Source organism: Ovis aries, chromosome 13, assembly GCF_016772045.2.
Source record: "Ovis aries strain OAR_USU_Benz2616 breed Rambouillet chromosome 13, ARS-UI_Ramb_v3.0, whole genome shotgun sequence".
NCBI classification, from domain to species: Eukaryota; Metazoa; Chordata; class Mammalia; order Artiodactyla; family Bovidae; genus Ovis; species Ovis aries.
The window spans coordinates 48512339-48530911 of record NC_056066.1 but is presented as its reverse complement, the minus strand read 5'-3'; positions in this window follow the sequence as shown (position 1 = coordinate 48530911).

The following is an 18573-nucleotide window of genomic DNA, read 5'->3' as shown; positions in this document are numbered from 1 at the left end:
ATATGTGCCCAATATGCTACGAGAGATCAGTGGAGAAATAACTCCAGAAAGAACGAAGGGATGGAGCCAGAGCAAAAACAATACCCAGTTGTGGATATTACTGGTGATGGAAATAAAGTCCGATGTTGTAAAGAGCAATACTGCATAGGAACCTGGAATGTTAGGTCCATGAATCAAGGCAAGTTGGAAGTGGTCAAACAGGAGATGGCAAAAGTGAACATAGACATTTTAGGAATCAGCAAACTAAAATGAACTGGAATGGGTGAATTTAACTCAAATGACCATTATATCTACTACTGTGGGTGAGAATTACTTAGAAGAAAGGGAGTAGCCATCATAGTCAACAAAAGAGTCCGAAATGCGGTACTTGGATGCAATCTCAAAATGACAGGATGATCTCTGTTCGTTTCCAAAGCAAACTATTCAATACTACAGTAATCCAAGTCTATGCCCCAACCAGTATTGCTGAGGAAGCTGATGCTGAACAGGTCTATGAAGACCTACAAGACCTTCTAGAACTAACACCCAAAAAGATGTCCTTTTCATTATAGAGGACTGAACTGCAAAAGTAGGTAGTCAAGAAACACCTGGAGTAAAAGGCAAATTTGGCCTTGGAGTACAGAATGAAGCAGGGCAAAGGCTAATAGAGTTTTTCCAAGAAAACACTCTGGTCATAGCAAACACCCTCTGCCAACAGCACAAAAGAATACTCTACACATGGACATCACCAGATGGTCAACACCGAAATCAGATTGATTATATTCTTTGCAGCCAAAGATGGAGAAGCTCATACAGTCGGCAAAAACAAGGCCAGGAGCTAAGTGTGGCTCAGATCATGAACTCCTTATTGCCAAAATCAGACTTAAATTGACGAAAGTAGGGAAAACCGCTAGACCATTCAGTTCAGTTCAGTCGCTCAGCCGTGTCCAACTCTTTGTGACTCCATGGACCACAGCACACCCAGCCTCCCTGTTCATCACCAACTCCCGGAGTTTAGCCAAATTCATGTCCATTGAGTCAATGATGCCATCCAACCATCTTATCCTCTGTTGTCCCCTTCTCCCCTTGGCCTCTATCTTCCTCAGCATCAGTGTCTTTTCAAATAAGTCAGCTCTTTGCATCAGGTGGCCAAAGTATTGGAGTTTCAGCTTCAACATCAGTCGTTCAAATGAACACTCAAGACTGATCTCCTTTAGGATGGACTGGCTGGATCTCCTTGCAGTCCAAGGGACTCTTAAAAGTCTTCTCAAACACCACAGTTCAAAAGCATTAATTCTTCAGTGCTGAACTTTCTTTATGGTCCAACTCTCGCATCCATACATGACCACTGGAAAAACCATAGCCTTGACGAGATGAACCTTTGTTGGCAAAGCAATGTCTCTGCTTTTTAATAAGCTGTCTAGGTTGGTTATAACTTTCCTTCCAAGGAATAAACATCTTTTAATTCCTTGGCTGCAGTCACAATCTGCAGTGATTTTGCAGCCGCAAAATTAAAGTCAGTCACTGTTTCCCTATCTATTTCCCACGATGTGATGGGACCAGATGCCATGATCTTTGTTTTCTGAATGTTGAGCTTTAAGCCAACTTTTTCACTCTCCTCTTTCACTTTCATCAAGAGGCTTTTTAGTTCCTCTTCACTTTCTGCCATAAGGGTGGTGTCATCTGCAGATCTGAACTTATTGATATTTCTCCAGGCAACCTTGATTCCATTCAGGTATGACCTAAACCAAATCCCTTATGATTATACAGTGGAAGTGACAAATAGATTCAAGGGATTAGATCTGATAGACAGAGTGCCTGAAGAACTGTGGATGGAGGTTCATGACACTGCACAGGAGGCAGGGATCAAGATCATTCCTAAGAAAAAGAAACGCAAAAAGGCAAATTGGTTGTCTGAGGAGGCCTTACAAATAGCTATGAAAAGAATAGAAGTGAAAAGGTAAGGAGAAAAGGAAAGATATACCCATTTGAATGTAGAAATTCAATTAACAGCAAGGAAAGGTAAGAAAGCCTTCCTCAGTGATCAATGCAAAGAAATAGAGGAAAACAATAGATCAGAGGAAAGACTAGAGATCTATTCAAGGAAATTAGAGAACATTTCATGTAAAAATGGTTAAAATAAAGGACAGAAATGGTATGGACCTAACAGAAGCAGAAGATATTAAGAAGAGATGGAAGAATACACAGAAGAACAGAAATGATCTTACAGAAATGATCATTACAGAAAAGATCTGCAAGACCCAGATAATCATGATGGTATGATCACTCATCTAGAGCCAGACATCCTGGAATGTGAAGTCAAGTGGGCCTTAGGAAGCGTCACTATGAACAAAGGTAGTGGAAGTGATGGAATTCCTGTTTCGCTATTTCAAATCCTAAAAGATGATGCTGTAAAAGTGTTGCACTCAATATACCAGAATATTTGGAAAACTCAGCAGTGGCCACGGGGCTGGAAAAGCTGTTTTCATTCCAGTCCCAAAGAAAGGCAATGCCAAAGAATGCTCAAACTACTGTGAAATTGCATTCATCTCACACGCTAGTAAAATAATGCTCAAAATTATCCAAGCCAGGCTTCAACAGTATCTCATGCTTGTAATCTATTGGGAAGTTCCTGACCTCATCTTGCTCTCCTTTCCAGGATGGTTTCCCAGTGATAACCAACAGTAGCTGAGATAGCTCTGTTTTCCTTAATAGCTGATAAAGTCTGAGGTGTTAACTCAATGGCTTTCTCTTTATCTTCTCTCCCCAGAGCCCAAACTATCTAGCTTTTTTCTCATAGTTAAAGTTCCCAACCAGGCACTAGTGTAAAGATAGCCCTCAGTGCCCATTCAGAGATCACTTAGAGAAAGTGTTCTATGACCCACTTACACTAGAGATCACGATAGTGGAGTAAGAGGATGTGGAACTCACCCCACACCCCCACTAATGAACACATCAAAAATATATCTACATGTGAAACAATGTTCACTGAAACGTTACTGGCGACCAAGGCTGCAATAAATATACACACAAAATCAGTTGCAAGGGAAGAGAAATTATCAGGTTGGGGCCTGTGCCTCTGGGAGGGGACTCAAAAGAGGAGGGAGATTACATGGGTGAAAATCTTACTGAGGAGTGACGAGTTTGATCCATATATGGTTACCCTAGACCTGAAGTTCAACACCAGGAAGACAAGTACCCTTAGCTGGTTCAACAGCCAAAGGAATTGACAGGAGAGTTGTGGGAAGCCCAGACTCAAATTAGGAGGAGTGCACACATGTTTGCTTACTCCCAAAACAGGGCAGAGAGGGCAGGTTGAAACTGAATGGGATGCTAGCTAGTTTTCTGCCAACATTCCAACACAGGTTTCAGCCTCAATCAAGTACCCACTCCAGACCCACTGGCATCATGACACAGCTCCACCTTGAGGCAAAGGTTGCCACTTCCAAGGGAAAGCTCACTTGAAAGGGACAAAGGCAGCTCAGTACCAGAGCAACATCTGAGCAAAGTGGGAACAGTCATTACTTGGGCTTATGGAGGCAGACCCAGGAAACAGTCTTGGAATCTGACTGCAACTGGAGCCACCACAGCCAACACTCAGACTCAGACTAAATGCCACACCAGTCCCTCTTGCCCCTGCACTGCCCCTCACTGGGTCCAAGATGTTGGTACTGGCATGGGGGATAGTACATATTTAAAGGGAATTGAACTAACTGAGACCTGGACCTCAGAGATTGTGCTCCAGCAACTTGGACTCATCGTCACCCCCAATGGCTGATACTGGCCACAGAGCAGAGGAGAAAGCCTTGGCTTGCACAGGACTCTACCCCTAGCACTTCCTCCCCGCCCATTTCCAATCCCATCTTCTATCAGAGTGAGAGCTGTTAGCACTACCTGGGGAAAGACCTGACTTATCCTTACTTCAGACCCAGCTCTCCCATCAAAGTCACTGGACACACACAGACTGGATAAAGATGCTTTCACACATGCACATCCCTTTGTGACTGCAATAGCTAGCCATTCCACCTAACTTCTTTTTTTAAATTTAAATTTATTTATTTTAATTGGAGGCTAATTATTTTACAATATTGTATTGGTTTTGCCATACATCAACATGAATCTGCCACAGGTGTACATGTTTTCCCCATCCTGAATCCCCCTCCCACTTCCCTCCCCATACCATCCCTCTGGGTCATCCCAGTGCACCAGCCCCAAGCATCCTGTATCCTACATCAAACCTGGACTGGTGATTCATTTCTTATATGATATTATACATGTTTCAATGTCGTTCTCACAAATCATCCCACCCTCACCCTCTCCCACAGAGTCCAAAAGACTGTTCTATACATCTATGTCTCTTTTGCTGTCTCGCAAACGGGGTTATCATTACCATCTTTCTAAATTCCATATATGTGCATTAGTATACTCTATTGGTGTTTTTCTTTCTGGCTTACTTCACTCTGTATAATCGGCTCCAGTTTCATCCACCTCATTAGAACTGATTCAAATGCATTCTTTTTAATGGCTGAGTAATACTCCGTTGTGTATATGTACCACAGCTTTCTCATCCATTCTTCTGCTGATGGACATCTAGGTTGCTTCCATGTCCTGGCTATTATAAACAGTGCTGTGATGAACATTGGGGTACACGTGTCTCTTTCAATTCTGGTTTCCTCGGTGTGTATGTCCACCAGTGGGATTGCTGGGTCATAAAGCAGTTCTATTTCCAGTTTTTGAAGGAATCTCCACACTGTTCTCCACAGTGGCTGTACTAGTTTGCATTCCCACCAACAGTGTAAGAGGGTTCCCTTTTCTCCACACCTTCTCCAGCATTTATTGCTTGTAGACTTTTGGATTGCAGCCATTCTGACTGGTGTGAAATGGTACCTCATTGTGGTTTTGATTTGCATTTCTCTGATAATGAGTGATGTTGAGCATCTTTTCATGTGTTTGTTAGCCATCTGTATGTCTTCTTTGGAGAAACGTCTATTTAGTTCTTTCGCCCATTTTCTCACTGGGTCGTTTATTTTTCTGGAATTGAACTGCATACGTTGCTTGTATATTTTTGAGATTAGTTGTTTGTCAGCTGCTTCATTTGCTGTTTTTTTCTCCATTCTGAAGTTTGTCTTTTCACATTGCTTGTAGTTTCCTTTGTTGTGCAGAAGCTTTTAATTTTATTTAAGTCCCATTTGTTTATTTTTGCTTTCATTTCCAATATTCTGGGAGGTGGGTCGTAGAGGATCCTGCTGTGATTTATGTTGGAAAGTATTTTGCCTATATTCTCCTCTAGGAGTTTTATGGTTTCTGGTCTTACGTATAGATCTTTAATCCATTTTGAGTTCATTTTTGTGTACGGTGTTAGACAGTGTTCTAGTTTCATACTTTTACAAGTGGTTGACCAGTTTTCCCAGCACCACTTGTTAAAGAGATTGTCTTTTCTCCATTGTATATTGTTGCCTCCTTTGTCAAAGATAAGGTGTCCATAGGTGCAAAGACTTATCTCTGGGCTTTCTATTTTGTTCCATAGATCTATATTTCTGTCTTTGTGCCAGAACCATACTGTCTTGATGACTGTGGCTTTGAAATAGAGCCTGAAGTCAGGCAGGTTGATTCCTCCAGTTTCATTCTTCTTTCTCAAGATCGCTTTGGCTATTGCTTTGTATTTCCATACAAGTTGTGAACTTATTTGTTCTAGCTCTGTGAAAAATACCATTGGTAGCTTGATAAGGATTGCATTGAATCTATAGATTGCTTTGGGTAGTAAACTCATTTTCACGATATTGATTCTTCTGATCCATGAACATGGTATGTTTCTTCATTTAGTAGTGTCCTCTTTGATTTCTTTCACCAGTGTTTTATAGTATTTTATACACAGGTCTTTTGTTTCTTTAGGTAGATATATTCCTAAGAATTTTATTCCTTTCAGTGCAATGGTGAATGGAATTGTTTCCTTAATTTCTCTTTCTATTTTCTCATTATTAGTATATAGGAATGCAAGGGATTTCTGTGTGTTGATTTTATATCCTGCAACTTTACTATATTTGTTGATTAGCTCTAGCAATTTTCTGGAGGAGTCTTTAGGTTTTCTATGTAGAGGATCATGTCATCTGCAAACAGTGAGAGTTTTACTTCTTTTCCTATTTGGATTCCTTTTATTTCTTTTTCTGCTCTGATTGCTGTGGCCAAACTTCCAAAACTATGTTGAATAGTAGTGGTGAGTGGGCACCCTGTCTTGTTCCTGACTTTAGGGAAATGCTTTCAGTTTTTCACCATTGAGGATAATATTTGTTGTGGGTTTGTAATATATAGCTTTTATTATGTTGAGGTATGTTCCTTCTATTTCTGCTTTCTGGAGAGTTTTTATCATAAATGGATGTTGAACTTTGTCAAAGACTTTCTCTGCATCTATTGAGATAATCATATGGCGCTTTTTAATTTTTTTCAATTTGTTAATGTGGTATATTACATTGATTGATTTGCAGATATTGAAGAATCCTTACATCCCTTGGATAAAGCCCACTTGGTCATGGTGTATGATCTTTTTAATGTGTTGTTGGATTCTGGTTACTAGAATTTTGTTAAAGATTTTTGCATCTATATTCAACAGTGATATTGGCCTGTAGTTTTCTTTTTTTGTGGCATCTTTGTCAGGTTTTGGTATTAGGGTGATGGTGGCCTCATAGAATGAGTTTGGAAGTTTACCTTCCTCTGCAATCTTCTGGAACAATTTGAGTAGGATAGGTGTTAGCTCTTCTCGAAATTTTTGGTAGAATTCAGCTGTGAAGCCGTCTGGACATGGGGTTTTATTGGAAGATTTTGATTTCAGTTTCAATTTCCATGCTTGTGATGGGTCTGTTAACATTTTCTATTTCTTCCTGGTTCAGTTTTAGAAGTTGTACTTTTTTAAGACTTTATCCATTTCTTCCATTTTATTGGCATATAATTGCTGATAGTAGTCTCTTATGCTCCTTTGTATATCTGTATTGTGTGTTGTGCTCTCTCCATTTTCATGTCTAATTTTATTGATTTGATTTTTCTCCCTTTGTTTCTTGATGAGTCTGGATAATGATTCGTCAATTTTATTTATCCTTTCACAGAACCAGCTTTTGGCTTTGTTGATTTTTGTTATGATCTCTTTTGTTTCTTTTGCATTTATTTCTGCCCTAATTTTTAAGATTTCTTTCCTTCTATTAACCCTGGGGTTCTTCATTTTTCCTTTTCCAGTTGCTTTATGTGTAGAGTTAGATTTTTTATTTGACTTTTTTCTTGTTTCTTGACCTATCCTGCCTGTATTGCTATGAACTTTCCCCTTAGCATTGGTTTTACAGTGTCCCACAGGTTTTGAGTTGTTGTGATTTCATTTTCATTCACTTCTAAGCATATTTTGATTTCTTTTTTGATTTCTTCTGTGATTTGTTGGTTATTCAGCAGCATGTATTTCAGCCTCCATATGTTGGAATTTTTAATAGTTTTTCTACTTTGCCAACTAAGGGCCGTCTAGTCAAAGCTATGGTTTTTCCAGTAGTCATGTATGGATGTGAGAGTTGGACTGTGAAGAAGGCTGAGCACTGAAGAATTGATGCTTTTGAACTGTGGTGTTGGAGAAGACTCTTGAGAGTCCTTTGGACTGCAAGGAGATCCAACCAGTCCATTCTGAAGGAAATCAGCCATGGGATTTCTTTGGAAGGACTGATGCTAAAGCTGAAACTCCAGTACTTTGGCCACCTCCTGCGAAGAGTTGACTCATTGGAAAAGACTTTGATGCTGGGAGGGATTGAGGGCAGGAGGAGAAGGGGACGACAGAGGATGAGATGGCTGAATGGCATCACTGACTCGATGGACATGAGCCTGAGTGAACTCCAGGAGATGATGATGGACAGGGAGGCCTGGCGTGTTGTGATTTATGGGGTCGCAAAGAGTCGGACATGACTAAGTGACTGAAGTGAACTGAACTGAACTCCTGTAATTGAGATCTAATCTTACTGCATTGTGGTCAGAAAAGATGCTTGGAATAATGTCAACTTTTTTGAATTTACTAAGGCTAGACTTATGGCCCAGGATGTTATCTATCCTGGAGAAGGTTCTGTGTGCTCTTGAGAAAAAGGTGAAATTTATTGTTTCGGGTAAAATGTCCTATAGATATCAATTAGGTCTAACTGGTCTATGTTATCATTTGGTATGGGGAGGGAGGTGGGAGGGGAGTTCAGGATTGGGAACACGTGTACACCTGAGGTGGATTCATGTTGATGTATGGCAAAACCAATACAATATTGTAAAGTAATTAGCCTCCAATAAAAAATGAATGGACTATGAAGAAGGCTGAGTACTGAAGAATTGATGCTTTTGAACTGTGGTGTTGGAGAAGACTCTTGAGAGTCCCTTGGACTGCAAGGAGATTCAACCAGTCCATTCTGAAGGTGATCAACCCTGGGATTTCTTTGGAAGGAATGATGCTAAAGCTGAAACTCCAGTACTTTGGCCACCTCATGTGAAGAGTTGACTCATTGGAAAAGACTTTGATATTGGGAGGGATTGGGGGCAGGAGGAGAAGGGGACGACTGAGGATGAGATGGCTAGATGGCATCACTGACTCGATGGACGTGAGTCTGAGTGAACTCCAGGAGACGGTGATGGACAGGGAGGCCTGGTGTGCTGTGATTCATGGGGTCGCAGAGAGTTGGACATGACTGAGTGACTGAACTGAACGGAAAAAATAAATAAATAATTTTTTTTTTAAAGAAGAAGCATGTAATAAACATTGTAGAAAGAACTTAAAAAAAAAAAAAAAAAGACTTTGTGTTTCCTTGTGACAGAGGAATACCCAGCAGGTAAAGAACAGGATAAATGTCCACCAGACCAAACAAAAGAGGAAGAGATAGGGAATATACCTGATAAAGAATTCTGAATAATGATAGTGAAAATGATCCAAAATCTTGAAATCAAAATGGAATCACAGATAAATAGCCTGGAGACAAAGACTGAGAAGGTGCAAGAAAGATTTAACAAGGACCTAGAAGAAATAAAAAAGAGTCAATATATAATGAATAATGCAATAAATGAGATCAAAAACACTCTGATGGCAACAAATAGTAGAATAACAGAAGCAGAATTTAGGATTAGTGAATTAGAAGATAGAATGGTAAAAATAGAAAATAGATAGAGAGGAAAAAAAGAAAAATGAATTAAAAGAAATTAGGACAATCAGAGACCTCCAGGACAATATTAAACACCCCAACATTTGAATCATAGGAGTCCCAGAAGAAGAAGACAAAAGAAAGACCATGAGAAAATACTTGAGGAGATAGTAATTGAAAACTTCCCTAAAATGGGGAAGGAAATAATCACCCAAGTCCAAGAAACCCAGAAAGTTCAAACAGGATACACCCAAGGTAAAACACCCCAACACACATATTAATCAAATTAGCAAAGATCAAACACACACAAAAAAAAACAAATATTAAAAGCAGCAAGGGAAAAACAACAAATAACACACAAGGGGATTCCCATAAGAATAACTGCAGATCTTTCAATAGAAACTCTTCAGGCCAGGAGGGAATGGCAAAACATGCTTAAAATGATGAAGAAAATAACCTACAGCCCAGATTACTGTACCCAGCAAGGATCTCATTCAAACATGAAGGAAAAATCAAAAGCTTTACAGACAAGCAAAAGCTGAGAGAATTCAACACCACAACCAGCTCTACAACAAATACTAAAGGATATTCTCTAGACAGGAAATGCAAAAAGGGTGTATAAACTCAAACCCAAAACATTAAAGTAAATGGCAACGGGATCATACTTGTCAGTAATTACCTTAAACCTAAATGGGTTGAATGCCCCAACCAAAACACAAAAACTGGCTGAATGGATACAAAAACAAGACCCCTATATATGTTGTCTACAAGAGACCCACCTCAAAACAGGGGACACATACAGACTGAAAGTGAAGGGCGAAAAAAGATATTCCCTGCAAATAGAGAGCAAAAGAAAGCAGAAATAGCAATATTCATATCAGATAAAATAGACTTTAAAACAAAGGTTGTGAAGAGACAGAGAAGGACACTATATAATGATCAAAGGATCAATCCAAGAAGAAGACATAACAATTATAAATACACATGCACCCAACATAGGAGCACCACAATATGTAAGAAAAATGCTAACAAGTATGAAAGGGGAAATTAACAATAACACAATAATAGTGGGAGACTTTAATACCCCACTCACACCTATGGATAGATCAACTAAACAGAAAATTAACAAGAAAACACCTAATTTCTTAGAGACAAAGTTAAACAAAATGAGATGACAGAGGAATTTGCTTCAAATGAAGAAAAAGAGAGAGAGAGAAAGCCCCTAAGAAATCAACTAAAAAAACAAATAAATAACTTACCAGAAAAAGAATTCAAACACTACCAATAAGAATGCTACCAGCCCCAAGCATCCTGTATCCTGCATGGAACCTGGACTGGCAATTCGTTTCTTATACGATATTATACATGTTTCAGTAATTAGCATCCAATTAAAATAAATTTAAATTTAAAGAATAAATAATAAATAAAATTTTTTAAAAATACTTTAAAGATTTAAAAAAAGAATGCTACCTAAGTTAATGAAAACAATAGATAAACACAGTAAGAATTTTAACAAGGTATTAGATATATAAAAAGAATGACTCAGAATTGAAGAATACAATAAAATTTTTTAAATACACTAGAAGAAATTAATATCAGATTAGGTTATACAGAAGAATGCATTAGTGATCTGGAAAATAGAATAATGAAATCACCCAATAAGAACAGTGAAAAGAAAAACAAAAAAAACTTTTTTTTTTTTAAAAAAAAGATCAATTTAGGGGACTTCTATGGCAACATTTAGCAAAGCAACATTCACATTATAAGGTCAGCAAAAAAAGGAGAGAGAGAGAGAGAGAGAGAGAGAGAGAAGAAGTCAAAACTGTATTTGATGAAATTGTGGATGAAAACTTCCCAAATCTAAAGAAGGAAAGACATACCTAAGCACAGGAAGCACAGAGGGTACCAAATAAGATGAACCCAAAGATATTCAAGCCAACATATACCATAATTAAAATGGAGAAAGTTAAAGAGGAAATTTTACACTATTGGTGGGAATATAAAATAGTATAGCTACTATGGAGAATAGCATGAAAGTTTCTAAAAACAGAGCTACCATATGACCCTGCAATCCCACTTCTGTACGTATATCCAGAGAACATAATCCAAAAGATGTTATGTACCCCTATGTTCATTACAACACTGTTTACAATAACCAAGGCATGGAAACAACCTAAATGTCCATTGACAGAGCAACAGATAAAGAAGATGTGGTATATATATATGATGGCATAGTACCCAACCATATAAAAAGAATGAAATAATGCCATTTGCAGCAACATGGATGGACCTGGAGCTTGTGATACTGATTGAAATAAGTCAGAAACAAAAGGAGAAATATCATATGACATTCTTTATATGTGCAACCTACAAAGAAATGATACAAATGAACATACCTACAAAACAGAAAGATTCACAGACTTAGGAAATGAACTTACGGTTGCTGGGAGGAAGGATAGGAGGAAGGGATAGTTACGGAGGTTGGGATGAACATGTACACACTGCTGTATTTTAAATGGATAACCAACAAGGACCTACTGTATAGCACATGGAAATCTGCTCAGTGTTATGTGGCAGCCTGGATGGGAGGGAAGTTTGGGGGAGAATGGATACATGTATATGTATGGCTGCATCCCCTTACTGTCCACCTGAGACTATCACAGCACTATTAATCAGCTATACCCCATTTCAAAGTAAAGAAAATTTTTTTTCTTTTTTCAAGAAAGCAAAACACCAAAATATAACCTAAGAAACAACTATAGGAAAAAAAAGGCAGCAAGAGAAAAAGAGTCATATACAACGTAGCCCACATAAGGCTATCCTGATTTTTCTGTGATTTTACAGGCCAAAAGGAAGTGACATCATATATTCAAAGTTCTGAAAGGGAAAAACCTACAACCTAGGATATTGTACCAGCAAGATTATCATACACAACTGAAGTAGACATGAAGAACAACTGAGAGAGCAAAAACTAAGTACATTCATCAATATTAAATCTACACCCCAAAATGTTAAAGAGTCTTCTCTAAGTGGAAAAAAAAAGGCTATAACAAAAAGGAAGTATCTGTAGGAAAGGAAAAAAATCCCACCATTAAGGGCAAATATATAGTAAAAACTGAGTATCAACCTCCTAAATAAGCTAATACAAAGATTTAAGGACCAAAAATTATAAAACCAACTAAAACTGCAATATGTTTGAACTCAAATGACTACCTATTTAAAATAAGTAGATATAATTACAGGTCAGCATATATGAACTCCATGGCAACCACAAATCAAAAATCTACAATAGATACACAAAAAGTATAGAGAAAAGAACAGAAGCATATCATTAAAGGAAAACATCAAACCAAAGGGAAGAAACTAAAAGAATGTTCAAAGAACAGAGAACCACAAACAACCAGAAAAGAAACAACAAAATGATAATAAGTATGTATCTCTCAATAATCACAGTTGATGTCAATGAATTAGATGCCCCAATCAAAAGACATAGGATGACTGATTGGGTTAAAAAGCAAGACATAGTAATTTCCTAGTAGACCAATGGCTAAGACACTCAGTTCCCAATGCTGGGCCCAGGTTTGACCCCTGGTCAGGAAACTGGATCCCGTATGCTGAAACTAAGAGTTCACATGCCACAACTAAAGATCCTGTGTCCCCTGCAAATAAGACCCAGTGCAAACAAATAAAAAAGGTTTTAAAAATAACAAGGCCCATCTATATGCTACCTATAGAGACTAAAACTTCATAGCTAAATATATGCACAGACTGAAAGAGACATGATGGAAAAAAGATATTTCATGGAAACAAAAATGATGAGAGAGTGGGGCTAGCAATACACATATCAGACAAAATACACTTTAAAACAAAGTATATAACAAAAGAAAATGAAGGGCATTACATAATGATAAAAAGATGAATATATGAAAAGATATTACACTCCTTAACACATATGTACCTAATGTAGAAGCAGATAAATATATAAGACAAATATTAACAGGCATAAAGAGAGAAACTGACAATAATACAGAAATAGTAGAGGACTTTAACACTCCACTTACATCAATGAACAAATCATCCAGACAACAAAATCAACAAGGAAGTAGTGTTCTTAAATGACACATTAGATCAGTTGGATTTCATAGAGATTGACAGGGCATTCATCTAAAAACAGCAAAATTCATATTCTTTTCAAATACACACAGGCATTCTCCATGATAGATTACATGCTAGGCCAAAAGACAAATTTTGACAAATTTAAGAGGATAGAAACTATATCAAGAAATTTTTTTCTGACAACAATGGTATGGAACTAGTAATCAATTACAAGAAGGAAAACGGGAAAACCACAAATACATGGAGACTAAATAATGCACTACTTAAAAACCATTGAGAAAATGAAGAAATCAGAAAATATCTTCAGACAAATGAAAATGGAAAAACTTTCCAAACCCTGTGGGATGCAGCAAAAGAGTTTCTAAGAGGAATAATTTTAATCATACAGGCTTTTCTCGAAAATCAAGAAAAACATCAAATAAAAAAAAAAAAACTAACCTGCCATCTAAGGAAATTAGAAAAACAAACAAACAAAAAAAGCCTAAAGTCAGCAGAAGGAAGGAAAAAATAAAGCTCAAAGAGAAAATAAATTAGAGATCCATAAAATACTAGGAAAAAAATCAATGAAACAAAGAGCTGTTTTGTTTTTTTAAAAAAAAAACATGAGCAAGTTGATAAACCTTTAGCCATGGTCAAGCAAAGAAGCAAAATAAGAAATGAAAGAGAAGAAATAATAATTAATATCACAGAGATACTAGAAAAAATCATAAAACAATACTATAAACAATTATATGTCAACAAATTGGACAACCTAGAAGAAATGGACGAATTTCTAGTAACAAACAACCTTTCAAAATTGAATCAGAAAAAAAAGATGCAGATGACACCACCCTTACGGTAGAAAGTGAAGAAAAACTAAATAGCCTCTTGATGAAAGTGAAAGAGGAGAGTGAAAATGTCTAGCTTAAAACTGAGCATTCAAAAAACTAACACCATGACATCTGGTCCCATAACTTCATGGCAAATAGATGGGGAAATAATGGAAATGGTGACACTTTATTTTCTTGGAGTTCAAAATCACTGCAGATGGTGACTGCAGCCATGAAATTAAAAGACACTTGCTCCTTGTAAGAAAAGCTATGACCAACCTAGAAAGCATATTAAAAAGCAAAGACCTTACTGACAAAGGTCAAATAGATAGTCAAAGCTATGGTTTTTCCAGTAGTCATGTATGAATGTGAGAGTTGGACTATAAAGAAAGCTGAGTGCAGGAGAATTGATGCTATTGAACTGTGGCATTGGAGAAGACTTTTGAGAGGCCCTTGGACTGCAAAGAGATCAAACCAGTCAATCCTAAAGGGAATCAGTCCTGAATATTCATTGGAAGGACTGATACTGAAGCTGAAGCTCCAATATTTTGGCTACCTGATGAGAAGAAGTGACTCATTGGAAAAGACCTTGATGCTGGAAAAGACCTTGATGCTGGAAAAGACTGAAGGCAGGAAGATAAGGGGACGACAGAGGATGAGATGGTTGGATGGCATCACCGACTCTACAAACATGAGTTTGAGCAAGTTCCAGAAGCTGATGATGGACTGGGAATCCTGGCATGCTGCAGTCCATAGGGTCACAAAGGGGGCATGAATGAGTGACTCAACTACATTGAACTGAACTGTACCACACCTATTGCTAGTAGTTAAATTAAATTTAAAATCCATAAAGCTCCCAGAAATCAAAAGTCCAGTACCAAATGGTTTCACAGGTCAACTGTACTAAGCGTAAGAAGAAATAATACCTACTCTTCTCAAATTATTCCAAAATTTTGAAGAGGATAGAACAATCTGAAAGTCATTCTATAAGGCTGAAAGTACCTCAATACTAATATCAGACAAAGGTACTATAAAAAAGACAATTACAAGCCAATATCTCTAAAGAAAACAGATGTAAAAGTACTTAATAAAATATTAGCAAACAGTTTTCAACAATATATACAAAGCATTATACACCATGATACACCAGGGCTTCCCTAGTGGCTCAGACAGTAAAGAAACTGCCTGCAACGCAGAAGACATGGGTTTGATCGCTGGGTTAGGAATATCCCCTGGAGAAAGAAATTGCAACCCACTCCAGTATTCTTGCCTCAGAAATCCCTCAGGCATAGGGTGGGATACAGTCCATGTGGTTGCAAAGAGTTGAACACAACTGAGAAACTAACACATTCACTTTTTCATGTACCATGATTAAGACCAATTTATTCCAGGGATACAAGGTTAGTTCAAAATCTGCAAATCAATCAATGTGATATACTGCAATAAACAAAGGAAGAATAAAAACATTAAAATAATATGATGATCTCAATAGATGCAGAAAAGCGTTTGATGAAATTCAATAATTCATTCATGAAAAAATCTTATCAAAGTTGGTATAAGGCGAACACAGTTCAACATAGTAAAAACCATTTATGACAAACCCACAGCTAACACCATACTCAGTGGTGAAAAGCTGAAAGCCTTTTTTCTAAAATCAGGAAGATAAGAATGCCTGGTCTCACCACTATTTAACATGGAGTCAGAAATCCTAGCCACAGCATTAAGTTGAGTTTAAAAAGGCATCCAGATTGGAAGGGAAGAAGTAAAACTGTAACTGGTTGCAGATGACATGATACTAAACAAGAAAACCCATATTCTCCACCCCAAAATTATTGCAATTAATGAATTAATTCAGTAAAATTGCAGGATGAAAGATTAACATATGGAAAGCTACTGCCTTTTTATACACAAGCAATGAAATAAAGTCAAGTGGGCTTTAGGAAGCATCACTATGAACAAAGCTAGTGGAGGTGTAGGGATTCCAGTTGAGATAATTCAAATCCTAAAAGGCGATGCTGTGAAAGTGCTGCACTCAATACGCCAGCAAATTTGGAAAACTCAGCAGTGGCCACAGGACTGGAAAAGGTCAGTTTTCATTCCAATCCCAAAGAAAGGCAATGCCAAAGAATGCTCAAACTACTGCACAATTGCACTCATCTCACATGCTAGTAAAGTAATGCTCAAAATTCTCCAAGCCAGGCTTCAGCAATACGTGAACTGTGAAGTTCCAGATGTTCAAGCTGGTTTTAGAAAAGGCAGAGGAACCAGAGATCAAATTGCCAACATCCACTGGATCATGGAAAAAGCAAGAGAGTTCCAGAAAAAACATCTATTTCTGCTTTATTGACTATGCCAAAGCCTTTGACTGTGTGGATCACAATAAACTTTGGAAAATACTGTAAGAGATGGGAATACCAGACCACCTGACCTGCCTTTTGAGAAATCTATGCGCAGATCAGGAAGCAACAGTTAGAACTGGACATGGAACAACAGACTGGTTCCAAATAGGAAAAGGAGTATATCACGGCTGTATATTGTCACCCTGCTTATTTACCTTATATGCACAGTACATCATGAGAAATGCTGGGCTGGATGAAGCACAAACTGAAATCAAGATTGCCGAGAGAAATATCAATAACCTCAGATATGCAGATGATATCACCCTTATGGCAGAAAGTGAAGAAGAAATAAAGAGCCTCTTGATGAAAGTGAAAGAGGAGAGTGAAAAAGTTGGCTTAAAACTCAGCATTCAGAAAACAAAGATCATGGCATCCGGTCCCATCACTTCATGGCAAATAGATGGGGAAACAGTGGAAACAGTGGCTGACTTTATTTGGGGGGGGGGGCTCCAAAATCACTGTAGATGGTAACTGCAGCCATGAAATTAAAAGATGCTTGATCCTTGGCAGGAAAGTTATGATCAACCTAGACAGCATATTAAAAAGCAGAGACATTACTTTCCCAACAAAGGTTCATCTAGTCAAGGCTATGGTTTTTCCAGTAGTCATGTATGGATGTGAGAGTTGGACTATCAGGAAAGCTGAGCGCTGAAGAATTGATGCTTTTGAACTGTGGTGTTGGAGAAGACTCTTGAGAGTCCCTTGGACTGCAAGGAGATCCAACCAGTCCATCCTAAAGGAGATCAGTCCTGAGTGTTCATTGGAAGGACTGATGTTGAAGCTGAAGTTCCAATACTTTGGCCACCTAATGAAAAGAGCTGACTCATTGGAAAAGACCCTGATGCTGGGAAAGATGGAGGGTAGCAGGAGAAGGGAATGACAGAGGATGAGATGGTTGGATGGCATAACTAACTCTACGGACATGAGTTTGGGTAAACTCTGGAAGCTGGTGATTGGCAGGGAGGCCTGGTATGCCACAGTCCATGGGGTCTCAAAGGGTCAGAATGACTGAGCGACTAAACTGAATTGAACTGAATGAAGTATAAGAAAGGGAAAGCAAGAAAATAATCCTGTTTTAAAGTCACATCAAAAAGAATAAAATATCTAGGAATAAACTTAATCAAGGAGGTATAAAACTTTATATACTCTGAAAAGTTCAAACATTGATGAAGGAATTTGAAGCTGGTACAAATAAATGGAAACATATCATGCCCTCCAACTGGAAAAATTAACATTTTTAAATGTCCATTGTACTCAAAGTAATCTACAGATTTACTGCAATCTCTATCAAAATACTCAGGACATTTTGGTCAAACTGGAATAAATAATCCTAAAATTTATATGGAACCACAACAAAACCTTGAATTGTGAAAATAATTTTGAGGAAAAATAACATAGGTGGAGGTATCATGCTTCCTGACTTTATTGTAAGCTAACAGTAATCAAAACAGCAGGGTGTTGGCACAAAAACAAGCATATAAATTAACTGAACAGAATATAGAGCTGAGAAATAGACTCACTTAATTAATCTATAACAAATGATACAAGAATATACACTGAAGAAAAAACAGTTGCATGAATAAGTAGAGATAAGAAAACTATATTCCTATATGTAAAAGAATGAAATTAGAACATTTTCTTACATGATAAACAAAAATAAGCTCAAAATACATTAAAAAAATAAAAGTAATGCCTGAAACTCCTAGGAGAGAACAGAGACAGAAAAATCTTTGACACAAATCAAAGCAGAATTTTTTTGGATCTGTCCCCTAAAGCAAAAGAAACAAAAGCAAAAATAAACAAATGGGACCTAATTAAAACTTAAAACCTATACATCAAAGAAAACCATGCATACTCAGTTGCTCTGTTGTGTCTGATTCTTTGTGACCTCATGGACTATAGCCCACAGACTCCTCTGTCCCTGGAATTTCCCAGGCAAGAATACTGGAGTGAGTTGCCCTTTCATCCTCCAGAGGATCTTCCTGACCCAGGAATCAAACCCATGTCTCCTGCCATCTCCTTCACTGACAGGTGGATTCTTTACCACTGAGCCACCTGGGAAGCCCCTCAAAGAGAACAAACAAAAAGATAACCTACTGAACGGGAGAAAATATTTTCCAATTATATGACAAATAA